At 40.2% G+C, this 19,690-nt stretch overlaps 1 protein-coding gene and 1 pseudogene across 2 annotated transcripts in view; one reads left to right on the forward strand and one right to left on the reverse strand.

The window, feature by feature from the left end:
- Positions 1–19,690, forward strand: part of COL21A1 (collagen type XXI alpha 1 chain) — a 367,375-nt gene that overhangs the window by 166,001 nt on the left and 181,684 nt on the right. The window contains exon 1 of one of the 2 annotated variants that reach the window (XM_027603471.1): positions 10,914–11,298. The exons of the other annotated variant lie outside the window; for it this stretch is intronic. The gene's annotated coding sequence lies outside the window, so the exon portion shown is untranslated. Of the gene's footprint in view, positions 1–10,913; positions 11,299–19,690 lie in introns of those variants that run through there. 2 annotated transcript variants of the gene reach the window in all.
- Positions 8,682–9,122, reverse strand: LOC113927560 (annotated as a pseudogene).

The raw sequence follows: 19,690 nt of genomic DNA on the forward strand, positions 1-19,690 counted from the left end.
CATTAGTAAAGTTTTATTGGAACCCAGCCACACCCAATTGCTTACTATTGTCTGTGCTGCTTTCACATCGACAATGCAGAGTAGTAGTTGTGACGGAGATAGCATGGTCTACAAAGCCTAAAGTATTTACTATTTGGGCTTTTACAGAAAATGCTTGCTGACCTCTGATTTAACCAATCCACAGTTTTGGAGCATTTTTGTTGTTTATTTTTTTGTCCATTATAAATAATGTTTTAACTGGTATCTTTGGTCATAAATCTTTGCCTACTTTTCAGATTATTCTATTTGGGTATTTTCCTGAAACCAAAATTACTGTGTCAAAGGGTATGAATATTTTAAGGCCTCTGATTCATAATGCCAAATTTCTTTCTGGAAAGCTCAAACTAAGTTCCACTCCTGCCAGAAGCATATAAGAGATACAGAGATTTTCTTTTTGGCAATATAATCTCTATACTACCCTGCCTTACCTTTTTTATATTTTATAATAAAAGAGTGTTAATCAAGTGAGGATTTGCTGGGGAAGTAAGTTTCATATGATCCATAATTTTTTATCTTTCCTTTTAATACGGCCCTGATTCTTATAGCTTCTGTTCTTGACACATCCCATCGTGAGACCTCATAGAACGTGCCTACTCCTCATTGTAAATAGGAGAATGTAATGGGGAAATACTTCCCTATAATATGGGAAATATAAGATTTATCAGAGTTCGTACCTGATTCTGTATAAATTTGAGATTAGGGCTTCTTTGCCCATCTACATGACTTTACTTGTATTTTGAATGTTCGATTTTAGACTTTACAAATTCTAACTGAACCTGCCACATTCATTTCTCCATCAACTGATCAATATACTTACCTTGTGAATGGTGAAGCATTGTTGGTTTCACTCCCATGTGAGACTAAAAAGAGCTTTGCCCTTGAAAAGGGCCTCGAAACACTCATTTTAATGTTATTTGGTTAGTGGAGTGGGGAAAATAGATATTTAGGCTTCAAAATCTTAAGTCTAGATTTTGCTCCTCCTAAGTATGAAACTAATTTATGTTACAAAGCACATACTTTTGAATCTCTTCCTGTTTGAGGCTTTACTTCTGACGCTGCACCGAAGTGATGTCTTGGGTCTGATTCTGAATATTTACTTGTTAAGTTTTCAAAGATTAATTTGACACTAAAACTTTTCATTTTTTTCTATACATAGGGGAAAATATATATTTTTTACATATATTTTATATAAGTGCAGGAAGTAAGTTTCATTCTATTAGGATCTGAAGGGAAAATACAATGGTTGCTTCCCATCTCTGTCCACGTTCCCTTATCCACCAGAATAAAGGGGCTAGATTTGAAGCCCTGTAAGTCGTCCTCAGACTAAGCTTTCCAGATCCTTAAGGAAGAGCAGGGTGAGAGTGACTGGGGCAGAAAAGTGACATGAGACCATTGAATTAGTTTTAATTTTAGCCTGGTCTTAGGTTACTTGGCATCTAGAGAACTTCATGCTTTTATTCAGCAACTATTTAATGAGTTAAAGTCCCTCCTAAAAATACTCTAGGGGCACCTGTGTGGCTCAGTCGGTTAAGCCTCCAACTCTTGATCTCAGCTCAGATCTTGATCTCAGAGTTGTGGGACTGAGCCCTGTGTGGGGCTCCACGCTCAGTGCGGAGTCTGCTTGTCCCTTTCTCTCTTTGCACTCCACCCCCCGGCTTGTGCTCTCTCTTTCTCTCTCTAAAATAAAAAAAAATCTAAAAATACTCTAGAGTCCCTTAATTTTTCCTTAGGAAAAAAATCAGAAAAATTAATAGAGAGATTCTATAATCCTTACATCCTTAGAATTCATCAGTCACTGGAAGAAAACCTTGGGTGAGGATCTTTCAGCTGAGCCAAGCAGACCTCCCAGAATTGTCACTGTTCACATTTGGAAGAAGTGTACAGCGATGATCCTGTACTTGCGCTCCTCTCAGAGACCAGCTGTGGTGAGAGGTAGTTTGGTATTCTCTCTATAAAACTTTTTTTTTTTTTTTAAATCAGGTATGTTGTGGGGTTCTTGAATTCAGGCTTAAAGTCTTTATCAAATGTGAGCTCCCAAAAGGGCTGAGGGGAAAGCCACATCTCTCCTGTACACAGATTCTAGCAAATGACTCTGCTACAGCAGAGGGACTGTTCTTTTGAATAACTTGGCATCTCTGCAAGGTCGGAATGCAGCCAGCCAAGGCATTCATCCCCACCCTTTGCTGCTTCACTGAGGCTTCCCGAGTATGCTTTTGGCCAGGGAAAAACCTTGGCAGAGTGAGGGAGATATTTCTCTTCCTCTTCCTTACAACAAGATGTCATGCAGGCAGGTGGCCTAATTTATGATGGCAAGTTCTAGAGATAGCATCTAATAAAAAGAGGCCCGTATATCCTTAAGAAAAGATTAGTTTTACACGGCTCTGTGCAGTTAGACTGGGGAAAATCTGTAGAAAACACTAAGTACATGCACACTCTCCCTTTTAAGCACAATGATCAATCTAGAAGGTTAGGAAAGAAAGATTTTATACCCAGAATTGAAAAAGAAGGTGATGAACCCAGAGGACACTTCATTCGATTAGCTATGATTTACAGAATGTAGGAAGTAAGAAAACAAAATGCAGGTTATAACGTGTGCTAGTAACTATGGCTTGCCTGTGTCACAGAGTTTCAAGCACTTTAGATCTGGAAAGGGACCACAGACATCATTTCAGCCACCATACTAATTTTTCATATGACATATGATGAAGTATCTCTTAAATCTGGTCAAAGTGACTTATAAAAACAAAGTATTGAGAATTAAACAGAATTGAAATGTAAGGGGATGAGTGCTGAATCATTTACCTGGGGAAAACATGCAACTTGGATAATAAATGACTTATTATGACAGAAAAAAATCTAAGATTACTACCATGAATTGGGAAGCCAAAAATACAGGATTGTCTTTCCTTTTTAATGTAAGCAGCACACTGTGGGATATTTTCTCCAAGTGGTCATCACTGATAATTTCCTGTATGAACTATTATCCAGGGATCTAGGCTTCACTTGAAGCGATCTCAGAGGAGTGCTAAGAAAACTCTCAGAGGAATGAAATATGACCTTTAAGAAAAGTTAAAGAACTGGGATTGTTACAGTTTTTAGAAAACTATATTAAATAACTTTGATATCTTCAAATATTTCTCATTCTCCCCCTTCCCTACATGCATGCGTGTGCATGCACACAGATACATTGGAACTTGAAGCAATTTGTTTGTTATATATATTTGTTAACTTCAAAGTCAATGGGGATTGGACTTTTTTTTTTTTATCTATCCCAGCCCATTACTAACCACGTCTATAAAGAATTCAGGGACTTGGAGAATCCTTGTTGACAGGGCTCTATTTCCAATTTTTAATTGTAGCTCAAAGGAAAACCAGTACTGAATATGTGCTTTCACTTTAGATACAACATTTCAATCATAAATGAATTAACCAACAAAGAATTTATTTTCCTTTTACTTTGATGATGCCTGTATATAAATGACTTCAACACAAAGGCCAGTTGCCTCTTCCCTCTTCACTGTAACAATCATAATGAAGCATCTTTTGAAGAGTTTTTGTAGGAAGGAGTCTAACAAGAACTCATTGCCACAGATGGTTAGAAATAGGGTAGTTCCTTATTTCTATGTTATGGTTCAAAGCTAGGAAAGTTGAATTTGCCTTTCAGCCCTATGAAAAAATGTAAGAAATGTGACCCAAATCTTGGGGAATGTGAATTCATTCAATGTTTTCTTTGCCAGAAGAACTTGGGACTCTGGTACTGAGAAAAAGAGGAACTACAAAATGGAAGAATTATCTCTAAACTCTTTCTGACTGCACTTTTGGGTATATTTGTATTTTTTTGCATCTTTACCTGCTAATTTGGGTGTCTCACATTTGGATCTAAGTACATGCCCTCAAAAACTGCAGATCATCCCACCAAATTAGAATATGAGTCACATTGTCTTGGGCTTTTGGACTTTTAAGGGGACTTATAAAAAGTATTCATTATTGATGTCAAACTCTGATATTAAGCAATGATTTGCTATTTAGCATTTCAACCTATAAGACCCAGAATGATTTTATATTGACATTCTATTTTCTTAAGATTCTTCCAGCTTTGAAATTGCTTTTGGGTGTTCAGTTTAGGGCTCTTCTCATTACAAGCAACAGAACCCAATTCAAATTAGCTTAAACAGAAAGGGGATTTATTTACTCAAGGGAAAAACATCCAGAAGAAGGCCTAGTTTCAGTGATGGCTGGATGTAGATATTCAACTGATGTCTGTTGATTGTTCTCTGTTTTCCTGTAGTTTTGCCATTCTCTATGTTGGCTTCATTTTCAGTCAGATTCTTCTAGGAAGATTTAGGCTTACATGGTCTCTAGGGTTCAAAATCCAAGAAAAAACAACAACCACAACAAAAACTCCTCTTTCCCTCCCTTCCAAAGTTCCAGAAAGATCTCTAACTGGCCTAATTTTGGTCATTTGTCCATCCTAAACCAATCCGTGTGGATAATTCTTTCCGTGGATTGAGTGGTCCAGTGATGTTATCACTGAAGCCAAAACCAGGGACTATTAGAATCACTACTGAAAAATCATGGACCTCTGGGCTGTGAAGTATTTTCCAATTATTTCCACAGTACGGCTATTATACACCATATCTTCTTAGATAGAATACAATTAGTGTATATTAGCCCTTTGGATTTAGCCATCATACTGGAAGTGTGTCTATAATCCAAGAAAGTAGGTGTTGAAGAGAACAGGAAGTAGCCTCTATAGTTGGTTCTGAAGAAGTCCTAAGGAAATGGCATGATTTTCCCTTCTCTGTACTAGCTGTTTTATTTTGTTGCACCCAGCACTCATTCCTTCTTTTTTATGGTACCAGCATCCTGCTTTCCTTTGCTGATTTCTTCTTCTTCAGGCTTCTTGAATTCAGGCTTAAAGGTTTTATCAAATGTGTTTTAGTAGGCCAGTACAATTAGATGCCTTGTTCTCTCCTAATCTAAGACATTGGTTGGTGACCCAAGCTAGGCCAGTGAAACTCACTATCCTTATACATTGAGTAGATTAATGAATGGGAAAAAAAAAAAAAAAGCAGTTCATTTCTACCACTGGTGGTATCCCTTTAAAAATGCTAAATAGTTCCTGTTATCTCTGCAGCTTTATCTGGTTCTTCTTTTTCCAAATGTAGGTTTCCAGCACTTCTGTCAGCTACTCATGTATTTCCAAAGGATTCATTTTCCGTGTAGAATGGAAACAGTTTCTGTTTCCAGACACTGATTGCAGCCTGCAAAATGAAATGGCATAAAGCCTGGTACTCTGGTGCTCTGGAGCCTTGGATAGTTGGAAAAGCCAAGTTCTCTGCCTAGTGATAAAGCTAGTATGATCAATAGGAGGAAGGTAGGAACCACAGAAGGAAATAAGAAGCTGGCTCTCCAGGACCTTGCATGTACTTCTTGTTATGAAGTTTCTGATTGTCAGAGGGGATAATGGCATTTACTGCAAAAATGCAGTTGGGCTATAGTTTGGGGTCAAAGGTCAGAATGGGCAAGTCTCTCCATCCCACGTCCCTGTTTATAATTGCTTTAGGCGGAGGCTAGGGAGATGATCAGAACACTGAAGCTACTGCCTAGAAACCAGAATCCTCAGTAGATTCAAGGACATGACTAGTCAAGTTACTGACCTTTAGTTTCTAGTCTCTGGAATTGACCAGAAGCCTCCTAGAGTTTAAAGGAAGTTGTCTTCTCAGGTAGACCTCAACCTTGACAATAATGTCCTATGATCAGTGGTCAAAGGAGATCCTCCTAGAGGGCAGAATTAGGGGCTACCAGCGGGCTGACCAGGATACTCACTTCTCTTCCATGGAACAGTCTTTGTTATTTCTGTTTTGCAGGATATAGTGACAATGGTGGTGGGATGAGATATATTTTTTCTCTCCTTTACCAAATGGTAGTTACTGTAGTTACTTGTTCTCTCTCTAGTATTGATAATGGTTAATTTGATCATTTAGTCATAGATGCTGGCCCATCTAAACCTGACCAAGAAAAAATGCACATCTTGGATTTGGCAATGAATGTAGAAATCTGATGAGGTTTGGGCTGTCTTCACTTGGGGAAAAAAATGTATTTGGAGGCTGGTCAGCAAAAGGTATAAATAGTGAACATTTGTTGCTTTTTAATATCCCCTTCTCTCAGGTTTGTTTCCTCTTTTTTAGTTAACAGAGCTCTGATTCTATCTTAAGAAATGCCATTCCCCTTCTTCAGAGCCCAGTCTGTGGGCTCTGGGTGGGGCTCTGCTACTGGCTCCATGGATGGAGCATGTGACCCAAGCCTCTCCAGTCAGCACCCTGGATATTCCTCACATGGGAACTGCTTCAAGGTTGGCCACCTAGTCAAGCAATTTCCTCATAACTTTGGGAACTACATAAGTCCACTCTGTATTTGAAAGAGTGCTATTGGGGCAGAGCTGATTTTATGGTTAGATTGATCAGATAATACCTAATTCCTTGTTGTCAGCTGGTGTACTAGGGTTAGATGTTTCCCCACCACTGGCTTTGAGTCTGTCAGGCCTCTAGCTAAGGGAGTGGGCATGTAACCCAAGGCAGGCTAATTGGACTCTCTCTCTGGACTTTGGGTCTTGGGCAGAGTGCTGCAAGGGCAGGAAAAACAGATGCAGTCTATTGTCTCAAGCTGTGTTGCCTTTACAAGACTATTGAGCAGTGATTGCTACACAGACTGTGGCCCTACCCAATCTGTCTTTCTCTAAGCCTGGTTCTCCAGCCTTCCTATCATTTTTATGGCCAGTATCTTTCTAATTCATCCCTTTGTTGTTGAACTCATCCAGAGTTGGTTTCTGTGATTTGCAGCCCCAAGACCATCAGGTAGGTAATGGACCCTTTCCTTTCCCAGGTTGCCTATTGTACTTTTGAAACTTCTCACTCCCTTCACATATACCCTTGATTTAAAGGGTGAGGAAGGACATAATAAGATTGGCTTGGGATGATCCTGCCTGCAGTCCTAGAGAGAGCATTTGAGAACTGCCTGCCTTTGTAAATGGTGCATTATTTGAGGGTAATTTTAGCTATTTGTGAGGGAGGACAGGGGCTTGTTTGTTCACAGCTTTGTCCCCAAAGTCTAGCCTAATGCCTGGAACAGCATCAGTGCATTCAGTATATATACACTAAGACTATTCTCCCTTGGTCTTGTCACATTAGCAAATTTGTTCATTCAATAAATATTTGTTTATTGCTCACATGGAAATATAATGGTGAGGAATACAGATATGACATTTACTTCCCAATGATACTGACTTTTAGTTGTAGCTGTGTGGCTCAGCTGTAGTAGATTGGTTGTTGAGAAACTGAGACTTAAAATGCAATAATATAGCAATAATATAGACTTATTCTCCTGAAGATCAGGAAGAATTATTACCTTGAGTGGGAGGAAACCCTGAAGAGTCAGGACAAAAGGCATTTCTAAGAGAGCAATATATCAATTATAGGCAATCCTTTTGTAACACAGCTCCTTCTATATCCATAGCCTGGGTTTGGATGGGGCTGAGATGAGACAAAAGGGATTCTAGAGGAAATGAAGGATTCTTTTGGTCTCCTCTGCTCTGATATTGGGGTCTATGATTTAGATCTCTATTACTGAGGAGGAAGATTTGGGTACAATAATGTTCTAAAACAAAAATTGGGAAATTTTACTTGGTAAGCATATTCTCTTTTCTAATTTTTAAATTTAAATGTTTATGTGCAAGTCTTAAATAGACAGGGGCGCCTGGGTGGCTCAGTCATTAAGCGTCTGCCTTCGGCTCAGGTCATGATCCCAGGGTCCTGGGACAGAGCCCCACATGGGGCTCCCTGCTCCGTGGGAAGCCTGCTTCTCCCTCTCCCACTCCCCCTGCTTGTGTTCCCTCTCTTGCTGTGTCTCTCTCTGTCAAATAAATAAATAAAATCTTAAAAAAAAGTCTTAAATAGACAAAATATTTAATAAATATTGAATAAATAAAAATTAAATAATTAATAAATTATTTATTGAGGAATACAATAATTAAATAATATTAATTAGGTATTAAAAATATGTTAGAGAAGATAGCCCAGGGAATTCAGACTTTGCTAGACTATCTGGGCTTATAGTCACTGCGTTAGTCTTTTATTGTTGCATAACAAGTTCTCCAAAACTTAGCAGCTTAAAATGACACAAATGAATTAAGTCTGAGTTTTTGTAGGTCAGAAGAAGTCTGTGCATGGAGGGTTTGAGGCAGCTGAAGTTGAGGTATGACTAGGATTTAGAGGATAAGGGAGGGGGAGGAGGTGAGGAGGAAGTGGCAAATCCTGAGAGTGGAGAAGAAGTCTTGGAGACATTTTAAGGATTTCAGATCTTATTTTAAGAGCAATGGCAAACCGGGGTGCCTGGGTGGCTCAGTCGTTAAGCGTCTGCCTTCGGCTCAGGTCATGATCCCAGGGTCCTGGGATTGAGCCCTGCATTGGGCTCCCTGCTCGGCGGGAAGCCTGCTTCTTCCTCTCCCACTCCCGTTGCTTGTGTTCCCTCTTTTGCTGTCTCTCTCTCTCTCTGTCAAAATAAATAAATAAAACCTTTTTTTTAAACAGTAATTTAAACTTTATTCCAGCTATAATGCAGGTTATTCTGACTTTAAGGTAGCATCACATGACATACTTCTGAGTCCATTCCCGAGACATTCTGTTGTACTTATCTCTGTCTGTTTTATAGATCCATGCAATCTCTGGCACAAGGGGGTCATCTGGGTTTGGATCACATAGCAGTGAACAAATGGATAAAAGAACTTTAGAAATAGTTAAAGCAGGAGACCACTGTGATCTTAGAATATCGAGACAAATGCTGCCATTACTGTTAATATTTGGATGATAATTCTTGTTGTAAATGCAACCTTAGGTGGTTTGAAGGGGTAGTCTGTAGGAAAATGAATTGTCAAAAAGAATACACCACCTTGATATGGGCTGTCATTAGGTCCCATAATTGTGGCTTGCCAATGAAACATATCATCCCCAACTGGACCTGCAGAACATTGTGCTGGAATCACGGGCCAAATCACTAAGCCCCTTATTAATCTGTTTCAGCACCATAGTCTGTGCTTTTCGTCTGGCTCCTCACTCTCTCAGTGTGTGCTCAAAGGTCCGGCCAAAACTCTTGATTATCCAGGCGGCAGGGAAGGATTGTCTCTTCGTCTCACACCGGCTCGGCCAGACACAGGCGCTTCCTACGTCCAGGGCCGAGTTTATCTGTGCTACCCCCTTTTCCTTCTTTTCGGAACAGCACCTTCTTACTAAACAGATCGGAGATTGGACTGGGAGGGCGGGGGCAATAAATAAAACCTTTAAAAAAAAAAAAGAAGGTCTTTAAAAAAAAGAGCAATGGAAAACCATGTTAGTGTTTTAATCAGGAGAGGGTCATATTTGCTTTAGAGTGAAGAGTGAGGCAAAGTCTCCTCTTGAGCAATTGGTTGAATGGTGGTGACTTTGAGAAAGGCAGGGAATGCAGAGGGAAGGAACAGGCTTTTTAAGAGGGGAACAGAAAAATAATAAACTCAGGCTTGACCACATTTTATTTGAAATGCTTGTAATTCATACAAGTGAAGATGTCCAGTGGACACTTGGGATACCGGCTAAAATTTAGAGAAAGAGACCTGGGTTGGAAATGTAGACATGGGAACACATGAGAGCCTTTTTAACCTTTTAATACATGAAAAGCAGAGTGTCATGCTTTGAGAATCTAAAAAGTCATGGAACCTCTTCCCAGAAAATTACTGTAAATATATGGCTGCTATCTATGTCTCAATATTGGGAAGTTGTGGTCATATTTTCATTGATATGACCCAAGAAGAAACATATCTGTATACTAATGGACTATAACATGAATGTATAAATGAATGAGGAAATGCAGAAAATGATAATCATCCCAAGATGTTTGTATCTGACCTGAACTTAGTAGAATTCAGTTATTGAAGGAAGAAAGGAAGGTATTTCTCTATGAAGGTTCTCCCTGGGGGGAAATTGAGTCACATGTTCACTCAGCCCATATTTATTGAGCACCTACTATGTCCCAGGTATTGTTCTAGATGCAGAAGGCATGAGACCAATTCTCTGTCCTCGTGGAGCTTCTCTTGAGATGAATGCAAAGTAAAAGAACAAATAATACAATTTCAAAGAGTAATAGGTAATCTGTTGAAAATGAAGTGGGGTTAGGGGATGTGAATGGCTGTGGGAGTTCCATTTGGATGGAGGGTGCAGGAAGGACTCCCTGGAAGGGGCATTTGAGACCTGAATGAAGAGAAGTAGGCAACTATGATAAGGTGTGGGATAGAGCTTTGGAGGTAGATGAAGTAGGGAGAGAACACACTGGTGTATATAAGGAAGGGCAAGCAGGCCATACGGTGGGGGAGGGGGGAGTAAAGCAGAGTGAGAAGTGGGGAGAGTGACAGGTGAGGGGCCTAAGGGGGTTCAGGAACATGGGAGTTCTAAGCACAAGAAAGTTAAAGTACTTTCTGGCGCTCTGTGAGTAATAGAGCATTCCTTTATTGTCATAAAGGCAGTCGCCTTATTCCAGAACTTCCTGTAACTTCTAGGTCCTCAAAAATAAACTGCCTACCTATTTGAGAGTGAACTCTCAGGTTTTCTGGCAGCTATTACCTTAGGTCAAAGGCAGGTACAACAGTCAGCTACTGGGCAGACCAGGGTGACTGACCCTGGCGCCCCCTGGGGGCCGTTCTCACGGGCCAGGGCAGGCAGGCACCTCTGATCAGTGCCGCGACGGCCCCCGCCCAGGTCCTCGCTTCCCTTGGTGCTCGCCCTTTCACCCTCGGCGTCGCCTTTATCTTCACCGCTTCCCGGGGAGTTCCTCAGTCCGCCTCTCCAGTCAAGCCCTCGCTGGTCCTGGCAGGATTTGAACTGAGCGTGTTTCCACCAGGGTTAATTAGCAGTTCGCACTTGGAGATTGCGATCCAAAACCCACCCTCTGGCCTTGCCCACCGGAAAGGGGGCGGGTGGGGAGTGCGAACCTTATCTCCCGGGCTCCGCCTCCAGGGGGCCGAGAGAGAGCTTCAGAGCCGCCGGCGCTCGGCACTGGCCGCTGCGGGCAGACGGGGCGACGGGGCGACGGGGCTCGGGGCGGAGGGCAGCAAACCCCACTTCAGCCCAGATTTTGCCCAGGTAGGGGCTGGTCCCTTCCTGGGACGTCCCCCGAAGCCCTGGTGCAACACGCTGCTGGCTGCGACAGCCACCCTGACCCCAGACGCCGCGTCAGGTAAGGTGACAGCGGGGAATGACGCTGTCATTCTCCCCTCATCCTGCCAGAATGACAAACAGGGGGCTTAGGGCTGGCTGTCCCAGGGCAGCAGTTTGACATTTTGGTTGTCCTGAGGGTACAGTTTCTCCCCGCGGGGAAGCCCTTGGTGAACCGAGAGATCAGCCCGGCACCCAGGCTGGAGGCTGGGATGTCAGGGTTTGTCCTACAAAGTTACTGAGTGTTAATGAATCATGAGAGGTTCGCTGCGTGCTGATTTCTGCCTCGGGGTCTTTGGCTCCGGGAATGCTTATTGTGCGGGGATGTACGCCCCAGAGCCCATCGTCCCCTTGGAAGGGGCGGTGGCGTCCACACGTGGCGCGCCGGGAGCGTGGGCGAGCGCACAGGGCGGTGGACGGTGTGTGCGGCCCAGAAGTTTCTTTAAGGGTGCTGCACAGTACCGGAGCTTGGGGGAACTTTAAAAAACTTGGTGCTTCAGCAGAACCCCAGGCCAATTAAATCAGAATCTGTAGGAGTGGGACTGGGAGGCATCCACATTTAAAAACAGCTCTTCTTCGGGTGATTTCTATGCGGAATAGTTTGGGAACCAGGGAGTTAAAGCACTGTTTCTTAGAGTGTCATCTCTGGCCAGCAGTATAAGCATCACCTGGGAGCTTTTGGGGGCAATCTAGGGCCCAGGCTCAAACTCTGGGAGTAAGGCTTAGTTATCTGTGCTTTCACGAGCCCTCCAGGTGATGCTAGCGTTTACTCACTTTTGAGAACCATTGGGTTGGATCTCAGTTAAGGTCAGGGCAAGCACCTGCAAATGCCCCTCCACAGGGGGAGGAGGAAAAGGAACACTTCAGAAAATCCTAGGTATGCATCAGTAGGGTTTTACCCATATCAAAAAAATACCCACTGGGAACTTTGGAGGATCCCGTAAAGGGTAGAGACTTAGTTATCATCTTGAGCAATTTTTACATAGTAGAATCTGCATACTTTAGGAGAGAATAGGAATTTTATTTTTTTAGAGTTGAAATGAAGCCAAAGAAAAAATGTACATAGGAGTCTTCTAGCTGTAATAACATGAATCTTTGGCTCCCAATGAGTTGATTCCAGATCATCCCTGTCATCAGTGTACTTTAGAGGACTTTTTTTTTTTTTTTTTTTTTTAAAGCAGTTGGAGCTTGAAGGGATTCATGCCAATTCTCCAGAGTGAAAGGGAATTCAGCATTGCAGGTCTCTGGATTATCTGAAGTGGCTCCTTTTTTTTTTTTTTCTTTTAATAGAGATCTGAGATTTCAAAATTTTGGCTCAAAAAAATTCCAGCTGTTTCTAAGTCATGAGTACAGAAATAGAATTACTTTGCAAATAGGCTTAAATGGATTAGAAAATCTGACGTTGAATAAAAAGCTAGAATAGGCATGACTCTAGTCCCAGCACATGTGTGCGTGAACACAGTGCTAACCATAGCAAGACTTTCTGTACAGGGAATATTTATTTTCCAAACTGGTATTTTCTGTGCCAGTTTGTGATTGCGATATATAGACTTGCTGAGGGACAGGTACTAAGCTTGTGTTTAGAGAACTGGGGAAAATACAGGTAGTGGTAAGGAACAGGAGCCTTTGAGGCTTAAGACTCTGGTTCAAAATATGCTCTTCTGCTTTCCTGTGCTCTGGGAGGGTTGCATAACTTCTCTGAGCCTCACTTTCCCCATCTGTAGAATGGGGACTGTGGTAATACAGTGCATCCTTATAATTCTCACACTGTTGTCAGAGGTAAGTGAAATAATGCTTCTAAAGTGTTTAAAATAGTAAATTAAATATTCACTAGCTTGAAATACACACACACCACACTCGCACTAGGAATAAAAAACCCTAATCCCCAAACACCTTGAAATGAAAAATATGTTGATAACATGGCCAGATTTTGTATTTACATGCTAATCTAACTCTTAGAATTTACAGTTTTTGCTTTTTACCAGAATGTGAACATAGGAATATTTTCAACTTCTCTTCATAATTTTATTGCATGTTTTATATGGAACTTTCTAGAATTTTATTTTTTTACTTGATTAGCTTCAAATCATCTGGTCTTTATTCACTGTGATGAAGGATTTCATTCACTACCTGGTGGATTTTATAATCAGTTAACATTCACATTTAAATAGTCTTAAAATCTGGGTCTTCATACTATCAGTCCTTAGAAAATTCAGATGGTAGGAGAGCATCTAAAAGTGGCATGCTGTGGCATCCAAGAGAGCCACTTGAGAAGAACCATCTGGTATTTCTTAGGTTCTTGAGAGTAAGCATAGAATGAAACCTTATCCAGCTACATGAAGGTTTGCTCAAGAGAATATAAGAGAAAGCAAAATGAGGACACAGAGCAAGGACAGGCCTAAACTGGCAAAAAGGGTAGGTGAGGTAATTTAAGAATTTTTTCTCTTTAACTGCAATAGTTTCAAAATGCTTCAAACCACATACACAAAAAGCAATTCTTTGCATGTTGTTTGATTGGAACTGATCTGGATGATCTTCTTAGGACCAAATAGTTCTGGTGAAAAAAATATGGTATCAATTTCAAAAAGGATGCCAAATTATTCTGTACTTTGAAATTAGTCTTGATTATCCTTTGATTTCAGTGATAAGTTGAATATTATATTTCTAGCTTAAAGCACCTTTTTATAACTCATCTTGCATCTTTGAATTCAAGAGGTTATACCTGCCTATTACTAATCTTCTGTTACTTGCTGGAGACTGAATGTAATACAGGTTCCAGCATATAAGCATCTTAGTAACTCCTTCATTCAGACAACCAGTCATTATTAGGATACTTTTGACATTACAAGTGAATGTTATTAAATTGAATATAATTAGAATTTAATGTGACTAGGGTTTTCTGTTTAACTCACTATGTATGAAATGAAGAGTAGCTGTGGGGATGAAAAGGAAAGATCAGAGGTACATCTCTTGATGGGAAAAATGAAGACATGTGGAAGCAAATTCAAACTCTCAGTAATCAAATCGTGTGTTCTGGATAATTTATCTGAAGAGCTAAGAGAGTCCGCGATGTCGCATTCACAGTGACAGGATGTGACAGCACTGTTGCAGTAAGTAGCCAATTAGGAATGATCAATACTGCAATGCTCCACAGTGATTTTATGATTCTCCACTTATACGCATAAGGACCGGAGCAGAGATAATCTTAGAGAAGCTGGCTTAATTGCACTTGATTTACATAACCTGGTTCACTTAGAAAGGTTTTGATGAGCGTTACCTGGCATTCATTTAGTTCGTTTTGAGGGCCCTATTTTGTTCCAAAGTGGATGGTTTTACTATTAAGGCCAATCTTGGAAGTCTTGTGAGTAAAACACATCAGTGGAAATGGATACATGTTTTTATTTTGTATTCATTGTCTTTGGATTATATTTCTTAGCATGCAATAATAATTCCTTAGCTAGATTCATTATCATTCTTGAGAGAAACAAAGTAGAAATGTTTATTTTTGGCATGTGGTCGAGTCTCAAGCAAAGAGGGTCAGCCATGGAAACCAAGTTCCCCAACTTTCTTCATCTTATGGTTGAGGACACTCTTCAGCCAGACTGCCTAGCCTTGTATCTGACTCTGCCACTTTTTAGTTATTTGAACTTGGACAAGTTGCATATGTGTTTTTGCTTGTTTCTTCATTAGTAAAATTGGGGAAACTACCTACCTCAGCAGGTTGTTATATGGAGTAAATGTGTTAACATATATAAGGTTCTTTTAACAGTGCCTGACTCATAGTAAGTGCTTAATAAGAATTTGCTCTTCATTTTACTTTGAACTTAATGGTTTAAGCTGAAGCTCTCTTTTCTGTTTTCACCTTTAAAAATTGAATGCTAAAAAAAAATAGCAATTTAGGTTATGTTCATTTGATGGTTTTTCTGTTTTAGATAGTGGGAAAATTTGTTTCAGAATGAGTGAAGTACTTCAAGTTTCTCAGAAAATAATACAACATTTTGAATACCATTTCTAAAAGTCCCCAGATGCTGCTGCTCTTGGCCAGAGACGACACTTTGAGAATCACTGCTTTAACCCACTGGTTCCCAAACTTGACTGAACATCAGTATCACCTGAGCACAGTTATTTATTTATTTTTTTATCTATCTATCTATTTATCTATCTGAGAGAAAGAAAGAGTGAGAGCGAGAGAATGGGAGGGCGAGGGGTAGAGGGAGAAGCAGACTCCCCGCTGAGCAAGGAGCAAGAAGCAAGATGTGGGACTTGATCCGAGGTCCCTGGGACCATGACCTGAGCTGAAGGCAGGCGCTTAACAACCGAGCCACTCAGGCACCCAGTACAGTTCTTTAGAATGTTGATACCCAAGCTGATTCAAAAAATAACCAGTTTGGTTAATTTATTGTGAAAAGGAGTAAAGTAATCATGTCCTTTATAAAGAGAGGCCCTGTAACATTACACATTTTTATCTGTGGGATTCCCATGTACTCATAGAATTTTTAGAGTGCTAATGGATATTATAACTGATCTAATATAAATGAGGAGACAGAGGCTTGGAGGCATCATTCTTGGCTAAAGGCTTATGTTAGTTGTAGCAATGGATAACAAATCAGGCTTCCTGTGTTCTACTCAGTACATTTTTCATTCAACCACCTTGCCTTCTGGAAAATCAGATAATGTGACAGAGGCACATAATCCGAGATAGATTACTATTGGAATGCTACAGATCTCCCAGTCCTGCTTAACTCAGTTTGCTTTCAGAGTTACCTATTCAAAAGATTTCCTTACTGAAGAACCACTGAAAACATTATGTCCACCATGCCAAGAAAATAAATTTATAGCTGTCAGTTGTGAAAGGGATATATTTTCCTACTAGGTTTGTCTTTTCTAAGGATTCACTTTAGTTTTTTCTCTTTGTTGTTTCTTTGGCATTTTGGTTTTTACGAATTAAAAAACTTAGAGATATCTTTGAAAATTTCAGGAAACGTTGACAGTTTTCTCAAGTCCAAGTTTAGTGACCTTCTGGGAATCCTGCCATTTGCTTGTGTTTGATTCAGTGTTTAGTTTTTGTTTTGGCTTGTGTTGTTTTGATCTAGGTCAATTTAGCCATGATTGCAATGTTATGCTATTTGTTAACTATTTGTTTTTACAGTTATTGGTATCAAGAAGAAAAAAAGACCAATAAAATTTTCTTTTAAAATTCAAAGGAAAAAAGTTCTAGTAAAGTTTGAGCTTTATAGAAATTTTGTTCTTCTGAAAATATCCTTTGGAAATTTAGTTTTAAATTGTTGCATTATCGGGACAGACACTCAGAACATAGATATTATATTTTCATGGTAACTTTCAAATCCAAAGGTCATTCAATGATTGAAACCACTTTTTGAAATAAATATTTTCAAAAATTCTAAACCTTGTATATGTATTCTGCTACTTTATTAGGGAGAGAGTGTTTGATTCTACCTCATGGGGTGTGTCTAGGCTTGTGTTTCCAGTAGTACCCAGAATTAGGTAGAATATTAGAGATAAGACCAGAACATTCTTTGTAAGTGTTCAGCCATTCACCAAATAGTGATTAAGCGCCTACCATGCGCTTGGCTACCCTAGGGGGATTCAGAGAAGTTGCCAAGTTCAGTTTAGTAAGTCTATTAATAGCCAATTGGCAGTTTTCTTTCCCTTTTTTTTTTTTTAAACGGAAAACTTCCTTCAATTTCTTATGTGAAAATAACATTCTGTAAATATCTTTAAGTGAAAAAAGTATATAAGGCAAAAATAATTCTGATTTAAATTTAGAAAAACCAAGCAAAGACTGATGTGTCCTACTTAATTTCTTCAACCATTTTTGACTCTTCATTTGACATATGACCATGGATCAGTCTTTAGAAGAGGTTCAGTATGATTTGAAGGCAGATCTTAGCAAGAAGTAGAGAGTTTATCCCAGAGAGAGGCACTATGGAGAAGGTAAACACCCAAGGTCCTGAGAAGGCGGGCAACTCCACCACTTCCCTGGAGAAACTTCCTTTGCCTTGGGCAGTCTGCCCTTTCATCATTTTACAGCTCCTTTTATACTTCTCTTCCCATTCAGATCACTTGTGAGCTAGAACCTCTGGACTACGGTTTGAAATGAGAGAGAGCGAAATAAGCACGGTGGGGAGCAGGGTTGACATGCTAACTGTCTTCACTAGAAGGCTGTAAGCAGAGTTCTTACTTGGGTTCCTTTGGAATGAGGAGGGGGATGGGAATGAAAAGAGAAGGTGGGGTTCATACTCTTGCCAGGAAGTGGAGGTACGTGGAACCTAATTCAAACTCTGTGTGTATTTAGTGGCAGCCAGCCACTAAAGTGTGTAGTGTGACCAAGTAGGTACCTACTGTCTATGTGTCATTTCTGAACTATTTAAATAATAGTAACAATATTTAAATGTCCAATACTAAATAAATAGACGCTTTTGTTTCCAAGAAGATGCTGGACCAGGAAACGAGAAATCTGGATTCTCACCCTATAGTGAAAACTAGTAGCTTAGAAAAGCCTGCAGTAAGGGACAGCCAGGCAGGTGTGATTGTAAAGTCCTTTTTCATTTTGCTCTTTGTATGTTTTTCTTTTCCTTGGTTGCAAGCACTGTTTGAGGCCATCATGGGCCATGTAAAGAATTGCAGCTTAGAACACATATATAGAGTTCAGGTCAACGTGGGGTAGAATCCTTTAGGAAATTAGTCTACTGAGAAATGTAGGACCCATTTCTCAAATTCCTATTAACATCCTTTTTGAATGTTCACTGGAAATGGACAGTAGTGAATGAGGAATAATGAAATTACAGATTTTTTTACTTCAAGAAAATTGTAAATATCTTTTCATGATGGCTAAACAAAAGTTTCTTTGGTCTCCATGTGGGAATTGCATAAAAAATGTTCATTGGCCTTTTCAACACTTGAAAAAATTTTCTGATTCTGAATTATGGGTTTTGTAGGGGAAATCAGGTTTATATGAGTAATCAAATTATATTTTTGAGCTCTGAATTACATGTTTCTCAAAATGTTAACAGTTGTCTTTGGTTTGTAGAATGATAGATATTTTCTTTCTGTTTTTCTTTGTTTTGTCTATTTTTTAATATACATGTTTTACTTTCATAATGTAAAAATGAATGCCTCATGCTATGTAGATGGAAACATTTGAAACTGTAATTTTGACTTCCCATACAAATGAGAGATAATGATGTTACAGTGTGATTAATTTATGTTTTTGTAATTCATAAAGTAACATATTGTGCCAGATGTGCTTTTAAATACCAGACACTAATTACAGATAGTAAAATATGGCTAAAATGACACACAGTATTTTTGTAAAAGCAGAAAATCAGTTTATTACTCCTTGTGAATGCCAAAGAATATTCTGTACTCTAAGACCTTGATGATAGCTAAGATCATGGGTGTTGCGTTGTCGTGGTCCTGACACTTAGCACCTGTGTGATTTTGTGCCTAGTATTTAACTTTTTATTTTATTTTATTTTTTTAAGATTTTATTTATGTGACAGAGACACAGCAAGAGAGGGAACACAAGCAGGGGGAGTGGGAGAGGGAGAAGCAGGCTCCCCGCTGAGCAGGGAGCCCAATGTGGGGCTTGATCCCAGAGCCCTGGGATCATGACCTGAGCCGAAGGCAGACACCCAATGACTGAGACACCCAGGCGCCCAGTATTTAACTTTTTAAAGCTTAATTTGTCCCTCTGTCAAGTGAGGATCATCGGACCTACTTCCTCTTGTGGTCAGGAAGGTTAAGTGGAATAACACAAACCCCTCAGCATCGTGCCTGGCGGATAAAAAGTACTCCAATTAGCTCAAATTTGTTATTAAGTATAATATTCTCCTTACTTCTAAGCTTTTTCACACTTGAGACTTGGATATCTATCTTTTGGAAAACCCATTACTACTTTATTTTTTGGATTTATTTTATTTAGAGGGAGAGAGCACATGCGTGTGAGCCAGGGGTAGGGACAAAAGGAGAAGGAGAGAGCGTCTTAAGCAGACTCTGTGCTGAGCCTGGAGCCCCACATGAGGCTTGATCCCACACCCTGAGATCATGTCCTGAGCTAAAATGAAGAGTCAGACGCTTACCCGACTGAGCTAACCAGGCGCCCCACCTTACCACTTTAGAGGACAATACCCTCTGTACAGTCTGGTCATGAAGAGGCACATCCAGATTTTCACCATTGTTCACATTGGGCCAAGGGAGAGGAAAGTATGGATGCAGGGGATGGTGTCTCCTGAAGCTGGCAGTAACATTGGCCTTTGGGAGCAACGCCTTGTGACTATAACTGTTGATCTGGAGTCTGCAAGATGGTCCTCCTTTGCCATATGGCACAGTCCCAGAAGGTCACTGTGATGGTTGGGTGGGATTGAGGGTATCTTCAAGTCTTGTTTGCAGCT

The sequence above is a fragment of the Zalophus californianus genome, chromosome 7 (assembly GCF_009762305.2).
Source record: "Zalophus californianus isolate mZalCal1 chromosome 7, mZalCal1.pri.v2, whole genome shotgun sequence".
Lineage (NCBI taxonomy): Eukaryota > Metazoa > Chordata > Mammalia > Carnivora > Otariidae > Zalophus > Zalophus californianus.